Here is a 22,828-nt window from a genome sequence, read left to right as displayed (position 1 = left end):
ATTGGTCTTTCAACCTTGGATGTGCTTGGAGAAATTTTACTCCATTTCGTTCCGAACGAACAAGCATTCCCATCATGAGGAAAAGTCTCGACCTTGATTGTTTCTTTCGACTAGGATAATGGTAGTTTTTAAAAGTGAGAATGAATGAAATGTGAATTAAGGAATGAGCGGAATGGATATGACACTAGATTAAATGATGGGGAAGTAAGGTGTCGATGGGAGAGGTAGTGTTGCATCTGGATTTTAATTCACAGTTTCCTAGATCCGGTTTCAAAGTACTAGTGGCGTGTTTTAATTCCAATCAGACTTGATGTTAGTAGCGATGTAATGATGAGGAGATATGGTATAACGGTTATGAATGTGATGGAAATGTGTAAGGTCTTAAACTTATTCATATAATCACCCATGAATCAAAACCTAAGCTCTTAAATGAAATATAATTTAAACATTCTTACATACCTTTATTCATGTGCTCCATGATATTTTTCTGTAGAAATTGGATTTGGTTGCAGTATTGAAGATCGGTTGCAGAATGATAAAAATTCTATTTCTAATTTTATTCTCGGACTTCATTTATTTGATCAAGAAAATACTTCTTTATTGTTGTTGTTGCTATTAATGATTAGTAAAAATATTGATCCTAATGAATATAACTTGGCACCTTAAAAGAAAAAGAAGGACAAAAAGAAATAGGGACAAGAAAAATATGGGTTTTGAAAATATAAACTGTCAAGAGATATTGGTTTTCAGTCGAAAAAAAAAATTATAGACATGCCAACATAATTGGTTTTCCTGTTTATACTTATATTATTATGATTATTATTATTTGAAAAATTACAATAAAGTTGGATATTGAGGAGAAGAATCTCGTTCGTTGACCAGCTTGAATTCATAATTTTCTTGAAAATATTTGACAAATTCTTCCCTTGTTAGTGATTTATGATACAACCTTAATCTATGACCATTAACAAGGAAAGTAATTTGTTCATCATCAATAGTTTTTATTTTGGTTGTTCCATTATAAAAAATAATATCAATCTCATAAGGACCAAGCCAATGAGTTTGAAATTTTCCTTGAAAATATTTGACCTTGGAATAAAAAATAAGAGCCCAATTACCTTGCTTGAACTTTTTAGCTTTGATGATTTTTTCATGCCACTTAGATCTTTGTTGCTGAACTATACTAGTTCCTTGATTAACATCTTGTCGGATCCCATCTAGCTCATTCAATTGTGTCAATCTTTGTTTCTGAGCTTTTGATAAATCAAGGCCCAATTTAGTTGTTCTCAAGGTCTCCACTTAGAATTCAATTGGAAGCAAGACTTGCTTTCCATAGACAAGCTCATAAGGAGTATGTCCAGTTGTATTCCTCCATGTAGTTCAGTATGCCCATAATGCTTATGGAAGATTTTCTTCCCAATCCTTTCTATGCAAATGCATAATTTTGGTAAGAATTTCTGATGAGCACCAGTATTTTAGCAAGAATGCTGCAACTCCTAGGCTACCAGATTTACTTTATCAACTCGGGGTTTGTACAAACTTGGAGGTGACAGTGTTGTATACACAAGTAAAAGTGATGGTTCTGCCTTTTGTCTCTTGTTTAGCTAGTGAGAGACCACTAGGGGTTTTCAAGCTAGACTTCTATGATTTAGAAGGAGCTTGCTTTCTTGATGAAAGAAAGGGAAATCTACTCTAAGGTAGAGTTGATCTATTGCAATAATGAAAAAGACCAAAATTCAATGCTAAAACACATCATTTCCTAATTAACTGATAAGAAAATATGCTTTCCAGTAATGCTAAATTAACATTAACCAAATGCTACTATCTAATAATGGAAGTTAAAAGCATCAAAAATCACTATTGTGCAAGTAAAGGGACTGAAATAACTCTGTTTTTTTGTCTTTTTGTTATTTTCATACAAAATCAAATATGCAAACTAATCTCTTGTGGTGATGTGGCAAGTGGTTTAGGGATGTTTGAGGATGGTTGGATCATGTGGGAGACCCTCGGGTGACCTTTGGGGGGTTTCTATAAGTTTTCCCTCAATTCGGCCTCAAAACAGGCCACTACAGGAAAACCTACAGGATTCCTTGTATTTCTACAGGATGCAGTTGAGAGAAAAACGAGCGGTGTTGGAGGTGACAGAAGGCTTAGGGAAGGTGGTTGATGGGTGGAATAGAGTGAAAAAAGGCCTAGGGTCATTCAGAAGTCAAAAACAAGGTTAGGAGATGGTTGGATTTGCTCAATGTGCTTGGAATAATTTCTATGTAAAATGATGAAATTAGTGAAGGCAATGGTGAAATCAAGGAATGATTATGGTGGATAAAGTGGAAGGTGATTTCTAGATATGAGGTCTCTGTCTTCTCCTGAAGCACCTACTCTGTATCAAACATGTATAATTTTCAAAAAGTCATGTAAACAAGAAGCATTCTCATAAGCTAGGAAATCAGAATTAATGAACTAAATGTCTACCTTATGCATGAGAAAAGTAGTTGAAAGGAATGGAATCATGGATGAAATCTACTACAAAAATGAAGAGAGAAGAGATGGAAATGAAATCCTACTTTGCAAAACTGATCAAATGCTAGCTTAAATACAGTAAACTCTCAAAGCTTATGAAAGAAATAGAAATCTGTATTTTGAGGGCTGCATAAGGGTCCCTTCCTAAAATCATTATCCCAGAGGGAAAAAGTGAGGCCAAGACACTTACTGACAACCTTGTGGTGCTTTTTTAATCCCTACCAACAAGCTACTGAAGTAAGGCACAAATGGAAGCAAACTAATAAACAACTAATCAAATCTACACTACTTTGTAATGAAAATACCTCTAAAGACAAATTAACAATGAAGTTGATCTTCTTTGTATCTTTATGTTTAGCTTAGTTTCATAGCTTCATTGTTAATTTGTCTTTGGAGGTATTTTCATTGAAAAGTAGTGTAGATTTGATTGGTTGTTTATTAGTTTGCTTCCATTTGTGTCTTACTTTAGTAGCAGGTTGGCAGGGATAAAAGAAGCACCACAAGGTTGTCAACAGGTGTCTTGGCCTCACTTCTTCCCTCTGGGATGATGATTTGAGGAAGGGACCCTTATGCAGTGCCAAAAACACATATTTCTATTTCTTTCATAAACTTTGAGAGTTTACTATATTTAAGCTAGCATTTGATTAGTTTTGCAAAGTAGGATTGCATTGCCATCTCTTCTCTCTTAATTCTTGCAATAGATCTCATCGATGATTCCATTCCTTTCAGCTACTTTCCTCATGCATAAGGTAGACATTTAGTTCATTAATTCTGATTTCCTAGCTTATGAGAATGCTTCTTGTTTACATGACTTTTTGGAAATGATACATGTTTGATACAGATCAGGTGCTTCAGGAGAAGACAGAGACATCATAGCCAGCAATCACCTTCCACTTCATCCACCATAATCATTCCATGCTTTCACCATTGCCTTCACTAATTTCATCATTTTACATAGAAATTCTTCCAAGCACATTAAACGAATCCAACTATCTCCTAACCTCACTGTTGACTTTTGAGTTACCCTAGGCATTTTCTCACTCTATTACACCCATAAAACAGCTTCCCTAAGCCTTCCATCACCTCCAACACCTCTCGTTCTTCTCTCCGCTGCATCCTATAGAAATACAGGGAATCCTATAGGTTTCTAGCACATCCTATAGGTTTTCTTGTAGTGGCCTATTTTGAGGCCGAATTGAGGGAAAACCTATAGGAAGTACAAAAGGTCACCCAAGGGTCTCCCACACCATCCAACCATATCTTAAACCCTCCAACCATCCTCAAACATATTTTAACCACCTGCCACATCACCGCAAGAGATTAGTTTGCATATTTGATATTGCATGAAAAGAACAAAAAACAAAAATAGAGTTATTTCAGTCCCTTTACTTGCACAATAGTGATGTTTGATGCTTTTAACTTCCATGCTTAGAAAGTAGCATTTGGATCATGTTAATTTAGCATTATTGCAAAGCATAGTTTCTTAGAAGTTATTTAGGAAATGATGTGATTTAGCATTGAATATCGGCATTTTCCATTATTACAATAGATCACCTCTCTCTTTGAGTAGATTTCCCTTTCTTTTATCAAGAACTAAGATCCATTTGAATCAATAGAATTCTGGCTTGAAAACCCCAGTGGTCTCTCACCAGCTGAACAAGTGACAAAAGGTAGAACCATCACTTTTTCTTGTGTATACAACACTGTCACTTCCAAGTTTGTACGAACCCCAGGTTGATAAGTAAAGTTGGTAGCCTAGGAGATGCAACATTCTTGCTGCAATACTGGTGCTCATCACTTTTTTCCTAGTGCAGATGCATGAGATGAGCACTAGTATTGTAGCAAGAATGTTGCAACTCCTCGGCTACCAAATTTACTTTATCAACCCGGGGTTCATACAAACTTGAAGGTGACAGTGTTGTATACACAAGTAAAAGCGATGGTTCTGCCTTTTTTCAGTTGTTTAGCTGGCGATAGAGCACTGGGGGTTTTCAAGCTAGACTTTTATGGATTTAGGAGAAGCTTGACTTCTTGATGAAAGAAAGGGAAATCTACTCCAAGAGAGAGCTGACCTATTGCAATAATGAAAAAGAACAAAATTCAATGCTAAATCACACCATTTCCTAATTAACTGCTAAGAAACTATGCTTTGCAATAATGCTAAATTAACATGAACCAAATTCTATTGTCTATGTGTGGAAGTTAAAATCATCAAGCATCACTATTGTGCAAGTAAAGGGACTGAAATAACTCTATTTTGTCTTTTTGTTCTTTTCATGCAAAATGGAATATGCAAACTAATATCTTTTGCTGATGTGGTAGGTGGATGCAGATGTTTGAGGATGCCTGGAAGGTTTAGGAGATGGTTGGATGGTGTGCGAGACCCTTGGGTGAGCTTTGGGGGTTTCCTAGAGGTTTTCCCTCAATTCCGCCTCAAAACAGGGCACTACAGGAAAACCTACAAGATGTACTAGAAACCTACAGGATTCCCTATATTTCTACAAGACGCAGCCATGAGAAAAACGATGGGTGTTGGAGGTGATGGAAAGCTTAGGGAATGTCGTTTATGGGTGGAATTGAGTGAGAAGAGGCCTAGGATCACTTTGAAGTCAATAGCAAGTTTAGGAGATAGTTAGATTCGCTCAATGTGCTTGGAGGAATTTCTATGTAAAATGATGAAATTAGTGAAGGCAATGGTGAAAGAAAGGAATGATTTGGTGGATGAAGTGGAAAGTGATTACTGGATATGAGGTCGATGCCTTTTCCGAAAGCACCTACTCTACATAAAACATGTATAATTTCCAAAAAGTCATGTAAACAAGAAGCATTCTCATAAGCTAGAAAAGTGGAATTAATGAACTAACTCTCTACCTTATGGATGATGAAAGTAGTTGAAACGAATGGAATCAAGGATGAGATCTACTGCAAGAATGAAGATAGAATGGATGGCAATGCAATCCTACTTTGCAAAATTGATCAAATGCTAGCTAAAATACAGTAAACTCTAAAGCTATGAAAGAAATAGAAATTTGTGTTTTTGGGGCTGCATAAGGGTCCCTTCCTAAAATCATGATCCCAGAGGGAAGAAGTGAGACCAAGACACCTGCTGACATCCTTGTGGTGCTTCTTTTATCCCTACCAATCTGATACTATAGTAAGGCACAAATGGAAGCAAACTAATAAACAACCGATCAAATCTACACTTACCTGCAATGAAAATACCTCTAAAGACAAATTAACAATGAAGCTATGAACCTAAGTTAAACATACCGATACAAAAAGAGGAGCCTTGGCTTCTAGGGTTGGGCCCTAATGTAAGAGCTTCAGCCCTCTGAGGTAACTCAGTGATGGCTCAACACAAAACTCATTCTTATTACCAAAACATAAAATTACATCAAAATCTCCACAAGTCTGGATCTCGAAAATAAATTAGAGTTTTACAACAAAAAATCGAATCCTAATGAGGCTCTAGGCCTCTCTACTTATACAACTGAAGTCCCCAATGAATTCTTTAAAATTAGGGAGGCTAGAATCCCAAACTCGAGATAAATTAGCTCTTTGTCTCTCACTTGCTCGGTTTCCTTCTAATCCTCATGACTTTGCTGCTTGCACTCTAAGTTGGTGTGATAAATGGGGGAATATTCGAATGGGGGAGAAGTAAATGAGGAGGATTTACCTCCTACAATGCCTGTCCCTTGTTTCATTCAAGTTTCAACCTTAGTCTTTGCCAAAATTCCTTGCTTTCCTCCTTCAAGCCTGCATTCAATGCATATTAGTGCATGAGGAATGATATCCCACTCTAACTAATATCATAAATAAATTATAATAAAAAATATATAATAAGTTGTGAGAAACGTTGGTTTGACTAAGCTAGGAGGTGAATTAAGGCCCATATAATTACCCTTTGAGCTAGCATTGAGTTAACTCAGAGGGCTAAAGCTCTTGGGTTAGGGCCCAACCCTAGTAGCCAAGGCTCCTCTTCTTTGTATATGTATGTTTAGCTTAGTTTCATAGCTTCATTGTTAATTTGTCTTTAGAGGTATTTTCATTGCAAAGTAGTGTAGGTTTGATTGGTTATTTATTAGTTTGCTTCCATTTTTTCCTTAATTCAGTAGCAGGTTGGCAGGGATAAAAGAAGCACCACAAGGTTGTCAGCAGCTGTCTTGGCCTCAATTTTTCCCTCTGGGTTCTTGATTTGAGGAAGGGAGCCTTATGTAGCCCCAAAAGCAAAGATTTCTATTGATTTCATAAGATTTGAGATTTTATTGTATTTAAGCTAGCATTTGATCAGTTTTGCAAAGTAGGAATGCATTTCCATCTCCTCTCTCTTCATTCTTGTATTAGATCTCATCCATGATTCCATTGCTTTCAGATACTTTCATCATGCATAAGGTAGACAGTTAGTTCATTAATTCTTCTTTCTTACCTTATGAGAATGCTTCTTGTTTACATGATTTTTTGGAAATTATACATGTTTGATACATATTAGGTGCTTTAGGAGAAGACAGAGACCTAGCCAGCAATCATCTTCCACTTCATCTACCATAATCATACCTTGCTTTCACCATTGCGTTCACTAATTTCATCATTTTACATAGAAATTATTCCAAACACATTGAGTGAATCCAACCATCTCCTAAAATTGTTGACTTGTGAGTGATCCTAGACCTTTTCTCACTATTCCACCCATCAACCACCTTCCCTAAGCCTTCCATCACCTCCAACACCTCTCGTTTTTCTCTTGGCTACATCCTGTAGAAATACAAGGAATCTTGTAGGTTTCTAGTACATCCTATAGGTTTTCTTGTAGTGGCTTGTTTTGAGGGTGAATTGAGGGAAAACCTCTAGGAAGCCCCCAAAGGTCACCCAAGGGTCTCCCACACCATCCAACCATCTCCTAAACCCTAAAACCATCCTCAAACATCCCTAAACCACCTGCCACATCACCACAAGAGATTAGTTTGCATATTTGATTTTGCATGAAAAGAACAAAAAGACAAAAACATAGTTATTTTAGTCCCTTTACTTGCACAATAGTGATGTTTGATGCTTTTAACTTCCATGCTTAGACAGTAACATTTGGTTCATGTTAATTTAGCATTATTGCAAAGCATAGTTTCTTAGCAATTAATTAGGAAATGATGTGATTTAGCATTGAATTTCGGTATTTTCCATTATTGTAATAGATCAGCTCTCTCTTAGAGTATATTTTCCTTTCTTTCATCAAGAAATCAAGCTCCTTCTGAATCCATAGAATTTTGGCTTGAAAATCCTCAGTGGTCTCTCGCCAGCTGAACAAGTGACAAAAGGCAGAACCATCACTTTTACTTGTGTATACAACATTGTCACCTCCAAGCTTGTATGAACACCGTGTTGATAAAGTAAAGTTGGTACCCTAGGAGTTGCAACATTCTTGCTGCAATAGTAGTGCTCGTCACTTTTTGGTGATGTTGACAGGGATGGCTGGAAGCAAACACAAGTAATGTAGTTTGCAAAATCAAATATGAAAATTGATCTCTTTTGTTGATGTGGCAGGTGGTTTAGGGATGTTTGAGGATGGCTAGAAGGTTTAGGAGATGGTTGGATGGTGTGGGAGACCCTTGGGTGACCTCTGGGGGCTTCCTAGAGGTTTTCCCTCAATTCGGCCTCAAAATAGGACACTACAGGAAAACCTACAAGATTACCTATATTTATATAGGATGCAGTCGTGAGAAAAACGATCGGTGTTGGAGGTGATGGAAAGCTTAGGGAAGGTGGTTGATGGGTGGAATGGCGTGAGAAGAGACCTAGGATCACTCAGAAGTCAACAGCAAGGTTAGGAGATGGTTAGATTTTCTCAATGTGCTTGGAAGAATTTCTATGTAAAATGATGAAATTAGTGAAGGCAATAGTGAAAGCAAGGAATGATTATGGTGGATGAAGTGGAAGGTGATTGTTGGCTATGAGGTCCTTGTCTTCTCCTGAAGCACCTGCTCTACATCAAACATGTATGATTTCCAAGGTCATGTAAGTAAGAGGCATTCTCATAAGCTAAAAAAGCAGAATTAATGAACTAACTGTCTACCTTATGCATGCGGAAAGTAGCTGAAAGGAATGGAATCATGGATGAGATCTACTGTAAGAATGAAGAGAGAAGAGATGGAAACACAATCCTACTTTGAAAAATTGATCAAATGCTAGCTTAAACACAATAAACTCTCAAATCTTATGAAATAAATAGAAATCTATGTTTTTGGGGCTGCTTAAGGGTCCCTTCCTCAAATCATGATCCCAGAGGGAAGAAGTGAGGCCAAGTGTTAAAATTGGAAACTAGGGAAAAACTTCATGTGGGTCATCTTATTCATGGCTAATAATATTTTTATTAGATTCCTCTCATCGAGAGGTGTAGGATTGGTATAAATATCATCCGATTCCGATAAGTATTCATGGAGATATGAATTTATTTTGATTATGGAATTATTATCAAGCCGACCTACAACTCATGTAGGCTTAGAAGCCCAACAGTCGCATCTATTCAAACACCAACATTGTGTATAAATACAGGAGGAATTTTCCTCATTTGGAATCACTCATCTCATCACATCTCTCTCTCTCTACTACGCAAAAAAGAGTCTCTTCTCTACTGCGCAGAAAAGGGTCACTCCCTCACACATGTGAAGCTGGAAGCTACTGAAAGTGAAGCTGCAACTGCAGAAGTAAAGATTGACCTGTGTGGACTAGAAGATCTCCTCATCTGAACTACGCTGTAGGTTCATCTGAACCTCCTCTGAAATCTGCACCTTTTAGTGGTGGAATCAAGTCAATCCGACAGACGGTTTGCAAGATATCGACTGCCCTAGTTTGAAGCCGGAAGCTGCCGAAACTGAAGCTGCAACTACAGAAATAAATTTTGACCTACGTGGACTAGAAGATATCCTCATCTGAACTGCCCTGTAGGTTCATCTGAACCTCCTCTGAAAGCTGCAACTTTTGGTGATGGAATCAAGTCAATCCGACGGACGGTTTGCAAGATATCGACTGCCCTAGTTTGATGATGAAGCCGCTAATGCTGATGCTACTGATCTAGGGTTTGCTACTGTTGATATAAATCAGATTTATTGTACTATTTCTCTCTGTTAAATTATTGAAGATAAAAGAAGATATGATCAAAGGGTTTCCCCACACATTGTGGGGTTTGTCCCTGGCTAGCCGCCACATCTTGTGTCTCTTGTCTTGGCTTGTTTTCTGTCGATCGGTTAATGTTCTATCTGCACTTTACTTTATGTACATGTGATTGCTAATATGTGGAATATAATAAGAAAAAGAAGTAAATTTTTATAAGCATAGAACATACCATAACTTAACATGGTATTAGAGCTGAGGTGAAGACAAAGCCCGAGAAGGAGCAAGAGCAATCACCAAAGAGAAGATTGGCAAGGCTATTTTAAAAGAATGATGGGGCCCTCAACACTCTTTCCTACTGAAGACAAGCTCCGTGAGAAAGCTGACTATCATGGATGGAAGATGTCTATCGATCTAACCCTTGAGGATCAAGGAGTGTTGGATCATGTGAGAGGCAATATTGTTGAGCCTCCATCAAATGCACCTCCTGCTGCCAGGAACAAATGGAAGAACAGAGAAATTAAAGCAAAGAAGATCATCCGGGACTCTATCGACAAGCGCTTGGTGGCCTACATCTCTGAACTAGACACCTCCAAGGAAATCTACGATAGACTGGTGAGTTTATTTAAAGTTAATGATGCAAATCAAGTTTTGTTTCTTAGAAATAAGCTGAGGGAAATCAAGAAGGGTAAAGATGAGAGTATGCAAGCATACTTCTTAGGAATAACCAAGATCAAGAATGATATCTTATCTATTGGGGAGGCTATTACTGACAGTGAAATGGCACTCACAACTCTTCGAGGATTACCATCCGAATGGTACATGTTCAGGACTACTCTTCTTAACAATAATGTAATTCCTGGTTTCGAGGAATTAATGGCTAGATGCATTCAAGAAGAAACAAGGGTGGAAGAGCAAGAAATGCCCTTGCCTAAAGGTCCTCCTGCTGCTTTTTATTCTCATGCTAAGAAAAGAAATAATTCTGGGTCTAAATCAAAAAGAAAGGTTGGACCTCAGGGTGGAAGAAAAGGACGATGTTACATCTGCAATAAAGCATGTCACTATGCAAGGGAATGTCCTGATAGAAAGGACTCTCACCGTGACGATGATCAAAATCCCTCTCATGGTAATCGAAGGAATGGAAAATTCAATAGCAAAGGTAAAAGGAATACTAGAAATCAAGGAAGAAGGCAACCATTCAAGAAGGCTATAAATTCCAGGTATGAATCTAACATTGTTGATAATAAGCAGGCTGAATATTATCTACCAGCTGCTCTATCTACCTCCACTCCTTCGAACTCAATGGGAATTTGGCTCATTGATAGTGGTGCCTCAAGACACTTCACTGGTTACAAAGAAGTATTCCATAATCTACTAGAGAAAGAAACTAACCTGGAAATTATCCTCGGAGATGACATGAAATACCCCATGAAAGGTGTAGGAAATGTTTCTCTCAAATTGAATCAAGGTAATATGATTCACTTACAAGATGTATTATATGTACCTGATCTCAAAAAGAACCTAGTATCCATCTCGGCAATGGAAGACAAAGGCTACAAGGTAACCTTCAGCAATGGCAAGGTACCTATATGAAAAAATAATGTTAAATATGCTTTCACTCTTGGGTTTCGAGTTGATTCTTTATATCAGGTTTGTGGAAATCCACTGGGTGTCATGTCTTGTGACACAACTCTTCAGTTCTAACTTTGGCATCGGAGGTTTGCCGACCTTCATTACAAAGCTCTACCCGATGTAAGATAGATGGTAACAGGGATGCCCGAATTCCAAGTAGAGAAAGAAGGTGTATGTCCGGATGTGCCGAAGGAAAGCTCAAAAGGGGACCATTCCCCTCAAGCCTAAGCAAGACCTCCGATATATTACAATTGGTTCACTTAGGCATACCTGAAGTTGGCATTAAAAGGGAGAGTACTACACCATGATCCAGAGCAAAATGGTGTGGCAGCGTACGATTATGGAAGCTGTCTCTATGGGTAGATGATGTAACAATGCATGATGTGGAAGAACCGATGGATCCTATTTATCCACCTGAGCCTTCCTCTTCTAGGAAGAGGCCTTCATGGCTTAGGGGGATACTTGATGATGCTGAAGGACATGTTGCACCCCAAGGAAACTTTTGTGAAAGTAAGAAACCTAACAGGTATCAGGGATACCTGACCATCATGAGCAGGATCATACAAAATGAGCCTTCATCATTCTTAGATGCCGTCAAGAATCAAGTATGGAAGGATGCTATGACCGAAGAATATGAGTCTATCATGAAGAATGATGTCTCGGAAGTAGTTCCTAGACCCTGGACAAGACAATTGTTACTTCTAAATGGCTTTACAAGATAAAGCATGCAGCAGATGGAAGTACGGAAAAATATAAGGCTCATTTTATTGCTCGTGGTTTCTCCTAGAAGGAAGGTATAGACTATGATATTTGCACCTGTTGCCATATATATGACCATCCACTTGATCATAGCCCTTGTGGCTTCATAAGGATGGAACCTACATCAGATGGATAGATCGCGTTCTTGCACGGTTCGATCAAAGAAGAGGTCTATGTGGAGCAACCTGAATGATTTGAGATTTATGATTGAAAATATCATGTATACAGGTTGAAGAAGGCTCTCTATGGGCTGAAGCAAGCACCCTGAGCATGGTATGAGAGGATCAATAGCTACTTGATGAAGTTGGGATTCACTAGGAGTGAAGCTGATCCTAACATTTACCTTAAGTTTGAAGATGATAAACCTCTCATACTGGTGTTGTATGTGGACGACCTCTTTCTAATAGGTGTAGACCCTCTCATTCTCAAATGTAAGAGGGAATTGGCTTATGAATTTGGAATGAAGGACCTAGGACTGATGTACTATTTCCTAGGACTTGAAGTGTGGCAGAAGCCAAGGGAAATTTTCCTATCTCAAGTAAAATATGTGGTGAAGATTTTGCAAAGGTTTGGTATGATGGACTGCAAGCTTGTGACTACCTAGAGGATCTTAACTTTCAAAAGTTATATGGTAGTGATGTCGGACCAGATTTGGGAAATGCCTCTGAGTTTCAAAAAAAAAAAAAAAAACTCATTCCCGTTGATGTTCTTGGTGAACCTCTGTCTCAACATATGTTTTGCAGTTAGCATTGTGAGCTCATATTTGGTTGAACCTCACTAGATTGGTGCCAAGAATATTCTGAGATGTCTTCAGGACACAACCTCTCATGGATTGAGATACACTGCCAGAAATATGAAACTGCATGATTATTTGAATGTTGATTAGGCAGGTAGTGTGGAGGATCACTAGAGCACTTTTAGTGTTGTTTCTCTTTGGATTCTTCTTCGATATAATGGATGAGCAGGAAGCAGAAGTCGGTTGCCATAAGCACCACCGAGACCGGATACATATCTACGAGTATGAACTCGTATGAAGCTACCTGGTTGGGGAAGCTCTTCAATGAGCTGTTCTTTAGTGAGCTATTTGAACACATACCATTGTGATTCTCTTTAACAACCAGAGGCGGGATTCGATTATTGAGGAATCCCATATTCGTCGATTACTCCAGCAGATAGACACCATCTGGGATATGGTAAGTCATTGAGCAAGGAGGCTCCATCACATTAAGATGATGTATAGGCCGATACACCTTGTTAAAGACCTAAGGAAAGATCTAATTTGTGATTTTCCCAATCGACTTGGAGTCATCAAGAAACCCTTGTACAAGGGTCTTGCATGTTGCATACATTGAGCTCTGGGAGCTCTTAGGGCTTGCGGTTCTTACTAGAGCAACATACAACCACAGGGTGACTCACCGTCCCCTGGTGGTGCGCATTGGAACAAGATGATTCGCTCTCTTCTGGGACAAGATGATTCGCTCTCTTGTGGAACAGGATGATTCGCTCTCCTGTGTAGCAGGATGATTAGTTCTCCTGTGGGGCCTGGATTTATGTGTTCTCCATGGCGATTATAGTAGGATTGATGTGTTCTCCTGTGAGGCCTGGATTGATGTGTTCTCCATGGCGATTGTAGCAGGATTGATGTGTTCTGCTGTGAGGCCTGGATTGATTTGTTCTCCATGGAGATTGTAGCAGGATTGATGTGTTCTCCTGTGATGCCTGGATTGATGTGTTCTCCATGGTGGCCTCGATTGATGTGTTCTCCATGGTGATTGTCGCAAGATTGATGTGTTCTCCTGTGAGGACAAGATTGATTAGTTCTCCTATTGAGGCATCCTACCCATGCAGTCTGGGACTCATGGGAAGTACCTCTCATCTGATCAATGAGCAGGGAAATGAAGTTAGGGACCATAGTAGTACCGATGGACACATCATTGTATCTACCGTACTCCCTATGCTAGGATGACCTCCATTGATCTGTGATCAATGATATTGGTCTGGGACCAGTGGTAGGAGTTGTACCATACTATGACACTAACTTTGGATCGGTTGAGACTGGCCTGGGACCAGTGGTACATACTTTGAGACTGACTTCGTGCCAGTGCAGTACTGGTCTGGGACCAGTGAGATTCGTACATACTATGATGCTGACTTCAGGTCGGTTGAGACTGGTCTGGGACTAGTGGTACACTCTCTGAGACTGCAATACTAGTCTGGGACCAGTGGTAGGAGTGGTACTTAGTATGAAGCTGACTTCGGGTCGGTTGAGACTGGTCTGGGACCAGTGGTACGCACTCTAAGACTGACTTTGAGTCAGTGGAGGATGATACTGGTCTGGGACCAGTGGAGCTGTACTCACTATGATGTTGACTTCGGGTTGGTTGAAACTGGTCTGGGACCAATGGTACATACTCTGAGACTAACTTTGAGTCAGTATGATACATCCTCGATCACTTCTTCTTCTTCATAATTCGGACAAAAGCAGAGCGGAACAAAACAAAGCAGAGCAACGCATAACAGAGTAGAGTCGTACAGATCAGTACATGGTAGAACAAGACAAAGTAGAACAGGCATAATAGAGCAGAGTAGGGTAAGGGTTAGGCTGTACAGGGCAGTGCATTTGATAGATGAATAGGAATGACTGATAGACAGATTGCAGATGAAGTTCTCCCTAGTTGAGAGGGAGTGTTAAAATTGGCAACTAGGGAAAAACTTCATGTGGGTCATCTTATTCATGGATGATAATATTTTTATTAGATTCCTCTCATTGAGAGGTGTAGTATTGATATAAATATCATCCAATTCCGATAAGTATTCATAGAGATATGAATTTATTTTGATTATGGAATTATTACCAAGCCGACCTACAACTCATGTAGGCTCAGAAGCCCAACAGTCGCATCTATTCAAACACCAACATTGTGTATAAATATAGGAGGACTTTTACTTATTTGGAATCACTCATCTCATCACATCTCTCTCTCTCTATTGCACAAAAAAGAGTCTCTTCTCTACTATGCAGAAAAGGGTCTCTCCCTCACACATGTGAAGCTGGAAGCTACTGAAATTGAAGCTACAACTGTAGAACTAAAGATTGACTCGTGTGGACTAGAATATCTCCTCATCTAAACTTCACTGTAGGTTCATCTGAACCTCCTCTGAAAGATGCAACTTTTGGTGGTGGAATCAAGTCAATCTGATGGACGGTTTGCAAGATATCGACTGCCCTAGTTTGAAGCCGGAAGCTGCCGAAACTGAAGCTACAACTGCAGAAGTAAAGTTTGACTTGCGTGTACTAGAATATATCCTCATCTAAACTGTGTTGTAGGTTCATATGAATCTCCTTTGAAATCTGCAACTTTTGGTGGTGGAATCAAGTCAATCTCATGGATGGTTTGCAAGATATCGACTGCCCTAGTTTGAAGCCAGAAGTTGCCAAAACTGAAGCTGCAACTGCAAAAATAAAGTTTGACCTGTGTGGGCTAGAAGATATCCTCATCTGAACTGTGCTATAAGTTCATCTGAACCTCCTCTGGAAGCCGCAACTTTTGGTGGTTGAATCATGTCGATCCGACGGTCGGTTTATGAGATATCGTCTGCCCTAGTTTGATGATGAAGTTGCTAATGCTGATGCTACTGATCTAGGGTTTGCTAGTGTTGATACAAATCAGATTTATTGTACTACTTCTCTCTGTTGAATTATTGAAGATAAAAGAAGATTTGATCAAAGGGTTTCCCCACACATTGTGGGGTTTGTCCCTGGCTAGCCACCACATCTTGTGTCTCTTGTCTTGGCTTGTTTTCTGTCGATCGTTTAATGTTCTATCTGAACTTTACTTTATGTACATGTGATTGCTAATTGTGGAATATAATAAGAAAAAGAAGTAAACTGTTATAAGCATAGAACATACCATAAATTAACACCAGGACACCTGCTAAAAATCTTATGGTGCTTATTTTATCCCTACCAACCTGCTACTGAAGTAAGGCACAAATGAAAGCAAACTAATAAACAACCAATCAAATCTACAGTACTTTGCAATGAAAATACCTCTAAAGACAAATTAACAATGAAGCTATGAAACTAAGCTAATGATATGAAATTATCATATGTTAAAACTGAAGTAGAATTGATTATGCCAACAATGAAATAAATGTTAACTTAAAGTGTTGAAACTGAGAGAACTGCTTGAGAAGAAAGAATTTACGATAGATGAAAAACATAAGAAAGATGAAAAACAGAAGTGAAAACAACAAAATACAGAATGATACCAGACAAAAAGATTGATTACGGAGTTCGTCCCTGATGGACTACATCTCCAGGTCCACTTTCAAGATGGGTGACTGCTTTATTAGGATTGAATCTAAGAAGGTCGATTACATATAAAATTGACCGAACTGAATGTACATGTAAGCACTTCTGGTCACTATCATAACAAATATCTCTGAACCATCTTTCCAACGCCTGTCACAGTTCCCAATTCCGACTCCCGATGCTCCTGTTACATTGAAAACAAAATAGACTATATCCTCCAGAATCTGCATACAAAACTCAAAAAATCACTCCCCCTCTCTTCAATGAGAAAAACAACCTTTTAAAACCCTGCAAATACATTTGAACTTCTTCATCCAAGTTTAGGGATGAAATAGCTTAAATTAGGGTTCATATCCCTCGGTATTCTCATTGTTTGACACCTTAGGGTTCATATGCATGGTCTTTGAATCCGTTTTAATGCCAAAAAAACAAACAAAACCCAAAATAGACCATATAATAACATAATCCACTTGCAACTTACTAACGACATGCTATTCAAGCAGTTTCCATGTGACAGGCCACATGCCTTGACGGTCGACTGGCTGACTTCCACTTGCGCGGTTTCCTCTAGGGTTTTTGGTTGACAATTGCAGTGCGTTCACATGTTGTCACTGCCACGGTAATGTTACCCCACCTGACTGTGATTTCAATGCCATGGTTAACCTCCGCCTAACTATTTAACTCTTGTTCACATGTCACAACCTGACACGGTAGCTGCTGCGGTCTAAACTGTGAACTCCGCCCAGTTAACAATAACACTTTTCCTGCTCACATGACTATAGTCCCCACGGTCTTCTCCCATGCAATTTCGCTACGGTTAAGATTGTGGGTTGTATTTATAATGTTTATAAACAAGGCCGAGAGGGTTTATACATAGGTTAATGTATTTTGAATTTTTTTATAGCATAGCTTTGTAATGTAACATGGTCCGATAGGTCTATAACTTAGGGTAATTGTTTTTTAATGGTCTAGAACTTAGGTTAGGTGTTTTAATGCATGGTTAGGGTTTGGATGTATTAGGTTAGGTCAATGATACATGGTGTTTCACCATAGATTTTTAGGGCTAGGTTTAATCATTACATCAAATAAAAACCCATTTACAACCAATTGTCACAAAGTGACATTCAAACCCACATGATGACAAACCCTTGTCGTAAACCAAACGCTGTGAGGCGGTCAACAAACCCATTTCGACAATCAAACCCTGGCGGAAATTACGAAAATCACATGTCGACAACCAGGTATCAAACCATATCACCATGAAAACCATATACATTATCGGACAACCTAAACCATAAACATCATTGTCGAAGCTAACGACACCAGACACTGAATGTTGACGACGACACTGAACCTGTGCAACTGATCTGATGAGATCCTCCTAGATCAATCCTCTCCACTTGAAAGCTTTTGGACCACAAAATTTTCACTTAAACAAATAGTCGATGAGGGTAGAGCTCCCTCACTCTCCACCTTACCCTTATGATGTTCCAATAAATTCAATCAACCACCTGAAAGTGATGACCTTGATGATGCTGATTATGGCACATTTTGAATCTGTGAACTGCTCCATCTATCTGCAGTATGAACAACTTGTGAAGATGGTTAAGCAACCTATTATGAACATGGAAATTGACTTCTTTCCATGAAATACCATGAGTTAGTGATTCATAATCATCTTTGAAAAAAGTCCCTACAGGATATTGTTCAATACTATTGACATGTATCAACAATATATATTGTGGAATGACAGAGACAATCAAAGATATTCTTGACATCAAACCAGCTAATTGAATTGATATACTTTCCTGATTCATGTTTACTAAGTGAACTTACTACAATAAACCCATCAAACTATAAGGTGTAAACCGTTGCAACTTAGTTTGATTTTGAAAGTATTGAAATGGTTATTGATTTGTTTAAATCACTGTTTCTTCATTTATTAAATGATGTTTCCATTGATTAGCACTTTCCCATAATGCATAAGTTTCCCTTAGATACTTTGAAACTGCTTTAGAAAAGGCTTTGATATGAAAACAAATGGGCTTCCTCTCCACTTGAAAAGAGGCTTCCGAACTATTTGAAACATGAAATGGTGACACAATACAAGAGAAATTTAACACTGACTTCCCCAATACTGACCTACATCCCAGTAACTAATAATTTCCAAACTTGGACTGAATTGATTCATTCTGACATTAGGAAGATAAGCTTTAGCCATCAATTGTAACTTATGTTGTATTCCCTGCTTATGAGTAAGATGTTTGGTTTCTTTAAATAGAATTGGAAAAGTTTCTACCTCTTCGATAAAACTATCTTTAAGTTGAGACTCATAACTTGAACAAACATCATGTTGATTCTTATGTTGTTGCTTTGCACACATGATTACAAATCTCTTATTTGAACTTATTAATCATTTCATCTGATTAGCAACAACTAAATTCAAGTGATTTTTACTTTGATATGCCCTGACAATAATTCAAACCCATATTTCTTAAGGTGATATTTATGCTCTCTTCTATAAAATACTGCATCACGATCATAAAGATAAGGAATTTTGAAGACAACTCCACATATGTCTACTGGAACCACATCTAATTCCACTTCATCAATGTAATTAGCTGTAATGGAAAATCTTAATCGACATTGTTTTGTGACTTTTATCTGAGTTGATTTATTTAGCCATCCTAATGGGTAAGGTCTTGGATGATTCCGTGTCTCCAAACCCAAATTCTTAACTAAATATTCAGATATTAAATTGACCTGTGATCCACTGTCAAACATTGTATCTATCTTTGTGTGCTTAGAAGTTATTCTTATGTTAAATAATTCAACTCTTTTATCCTCATTTGAAGGATTTATGTTTGATGAAGATGCAATAGTATTCGAACTTGAACCAATGTTAGAAGTTTTACCTGTAGAAATTATGGCATTTATCCTCCTTTCATCACCTGAATCGGAACCTAGATCTTGTCGAACTGCTGCAATTTCCTTCTTTTCATCCTTCTCCTTAAGGAAATTTTTGGGCTTAAGTTTTGGATGAAGTTTCCAACAATTAGATTCATCATGAATGATTCTTTGGCAATGAGAACAAGTAGGCCTTTCCTTATGAGCTATCGCTAATTTCTTTCTCTTCGAATTATTCTTCCCTTTATTGTCATTGGAATCCTTGATTCCCAATTCTTTCAATGATTGTGGTGAAAACTTGAATGGTATGCGACCTGATTCAATATGTATGGCTTGAACACACACTTTGTCAAAATGATCAGGATTAAACATCAATAATGTATGCTGCAAATGTGAATGTAAACCACCAATGTATTTTAATAAAGTTTCATGTGTATCCAATGAAATACCAAGCGCCAATTATTCCTTTCTGAACTCCTGAGTAAACTTCTAAACACTCTGCCCTTTACCTTGCCTCAAATGTTGCCAGTCAATAACATCTCGCTGCATGTATCCTAATGGATAGACTTGTTTCCTAAGAGCTTTTAAAAACTTAAACCATGAAGAGATGACTTTACCTTTCCGCTTTACATCTATCTGAGTTTTACTTTCCCACCATATTAAAGTTGTTCCCCCCATTCTAAGTGTAGTTAACTGAATTTTCGTTTTATCGTCAGAAATGTTCTAAATACAACAATACACTTATAACTACTTAATCCAATTATCTAGATTTTCAGGATTCATTTCGCCATCATAAATAGGTAGCTAAAATTTTACATCAAGTTTCAAAAGAGATGTTTTCTTAGGTTTCTTTTCTGTTTCAGATTCTACATTGGAAGAAGAAGAAGAAGATGATGATGGAGATGATGGAGGTGAAGGTGGTTTATCAACCTTGCCTTTACCTTTGTCCTTTTTCGATGTCTTTGAATAAGAAGTTTCATATCTCACCTTCTTATCTTCGTAAATTTATCCCAACATCTGCTGCATAGTCAAGAATGCTTGCTGAAACTATTGATCACTCATCTTAGTTTCTGGCATTTCCCCTACATTAGATATTGTCATAGTCGACTTACGAATGACTCTTCACTTTCCAATCTCTGGATCAATCTCCTGGAGGATTCCTTCTCCACGTTGTGACTTTGACCTGGTTAACATTCACTGACAAATTCTACAAATGCAACCTACTCTGATACCAAATTATATGATCTGAAATGATCGTATGTTAAAACTGAAGTAGAATTGATTATGCCAATAGTGAAATGAATGTTAACTTAAAGTGTTGAAACAGAGAGAACTACTTGAGAAGAAAAACTTTACGACAAATGATAAACATAAGCAAGATACAAAACAGAAGTGAAAATAGAAAATACACAGCGATACCAGACAACAATATTGATTACGAAGTTCGTCCCTGATGGACTACGCCTCCAGGTCTGCTTTTAATATGGGCGACCACTTTATTAGGATTGAATCCAAGAAGGTCGATTACATAGAAAATTTACCAAACTAAATGTTCACGTAGGCACTTTTGGTAATTGTCATAAGAAATCTCTGTGAACCAGCTTTCCAACTCCTATCACGGTTCCCAATTCCGACTCCCGATGCTCCTGTTACACTGAATACAAAACAGACTATATCCTCCAGAATTTGCATACAAAACTCAAAAAGTCACTCCCGCTCTCTTCAATGAGAAAAACAGCCTTTTAAAACCCTGAAAATACATTTTAACTTCTTCATCCAATTTTAGAGATGAACTGGTTGAAATTAGGGTTCATATGCCCTCAATCTTTTCATTGTCTGACACCTTAGGGTTCATATGCATGGTCTTTGAATTAGTTTTGATGCCAAAAAAACAACCAAAACCAAAAATAGACGATATAATAACACAATCCACTGGTGGCTTACTATTGACATGCTATTCAGGCAATTTCCATGTGACAAGCTGCATGCCTTGACGGTCGACTGGCTGACTGCCACCTGCATGGTTTCCTCTGGTGATTCTGGTTGACAATTGCGTTGTGTTCACATGATGTCACTACCATGGTAATGTTACCCCACCTAACTGCGTTTTCAATGCCACAGTTAACCTCTGCTTGATTGTTTAACTCCTGTTCACATGTCACAACCCGACACGGTAGCTGTTGTGGTCTAAACTATGAACTCCACCTGGTTAACAATAACACTTTGCCTACTCACATGACTACAGTCCCTACGGTCTTCTCCCACGCGGTTTCACTACGGTTAAGACTGTACGTTGTATTTATAATGTTTATAAACAAGGCCAAGAGAGTTTATACATAGGTTAATGTATTTTGAATTGTTTTAGAACATAGCTTTGTAATGTAACATGGTCCAATAGGTTTAGAACTTAGGGTAATGGTTTTCTAATGGTCTAGAACTTAGGTTTAGGTGTTTTAATGCATGGTAAGGGTTTAGGTGTATGTTATGAAACCAGCTCAGAAAAAGATAGAAAAAATAGATCAACGCCTTAGAATTCAGCCTCTTCGAGGGGGCAACCTCCTTTACATTACATAAATGAACAATTATTGGATGATACAAATGAAAAAACCTCCTTTCTATATATAGGAGTCTAAGGAGTCACAATATAATCCAGTCGACCTAACAATAATAATATAAAGCCACAAAAATAACAATAGAGGGATTCTATGGGGCACAGAAATAACAATATGGGGGTAATAGGGGCACAACAATATAAATAAGGGGTATAACTACAATAGTAATGGGGTAATCACTAGTATTATAGGGACCCAACATGCCCCTCTCCTTCAAAAAAGTGTTGTCCTCAACGCTTGAGTAGTTCTGGATACTTCTGCATAAAATTCTCATCCTCCCATGTGGAATCTTCAGCGGATAAGTTCTTCCACTTGATAAGATACTCTGAAATTGATCGATTTCGTAGCTGTCGAGTTCTTGTTTCTGTGACTGCTTCTGGTTCCAATATAATTTTTCTTCCTCGTCAAGTTCTGGCAATATTGTTTGAACTGGGAGCTTGTCGCCTATAACCTTCTTTAAACATGAAACATGGAAAACTGGGTGCAATCGAGAAGCTGCAGGAAGCTCCAATTTGTATGCCATAGTACCAATCTTTTGCAACACCTTGTACGGACCATAATACTTTGGTGATAATTTATTATCCTTCTTAGCTTGCTTTAGGGACATTTGCTTATATGGTTGTAGCCGTAGGAATACCCAATCACCTACATCAAAACTTCTTTCACTGCGATGTTGATCTGCCTGTTGTTTCATTCTATTTTGTGCCAACACGAGGTTATCCTTTAAGAGTTGGAGGACTTGTTGTTGATGTTCGATGTGATGTTCCACTGCCTGAACCTTAGAATTTTCTCTTAAATATGATGTGATGGATGGTGGTTGATACCCATAAAGTGCCATAAATGGGGTCATTTTTGTTGTTGTATGGAAGGAAGTGTTATACCACCATTCAGCCAGAGGCAACCATTTGACCCATTGTGTCTGTTTATCAGATACAAAGCAACGAAGATATCCTTCCAAACATTTGTTTACTATCTCAGTTTT

This window comes from Pinus tabuliformis, chromosome 9, assembly GCF_031772625.1.
Source record: "Pinus tabuliformis cultivar Carrire ecotype Pingquan chromosome 9, CPIR1, whole genome shotgun sequence".
Classification (NCBI taxonomy): domain Eukaryota; kingdom Viridiplantae; phylum Streptophyta; class Pinopsida; order Pinales; family Pinaceae; genus Pinus; species Pinus tabuliformis.
Note: the sequence above shows the minus strand (reverse complement) of the source record.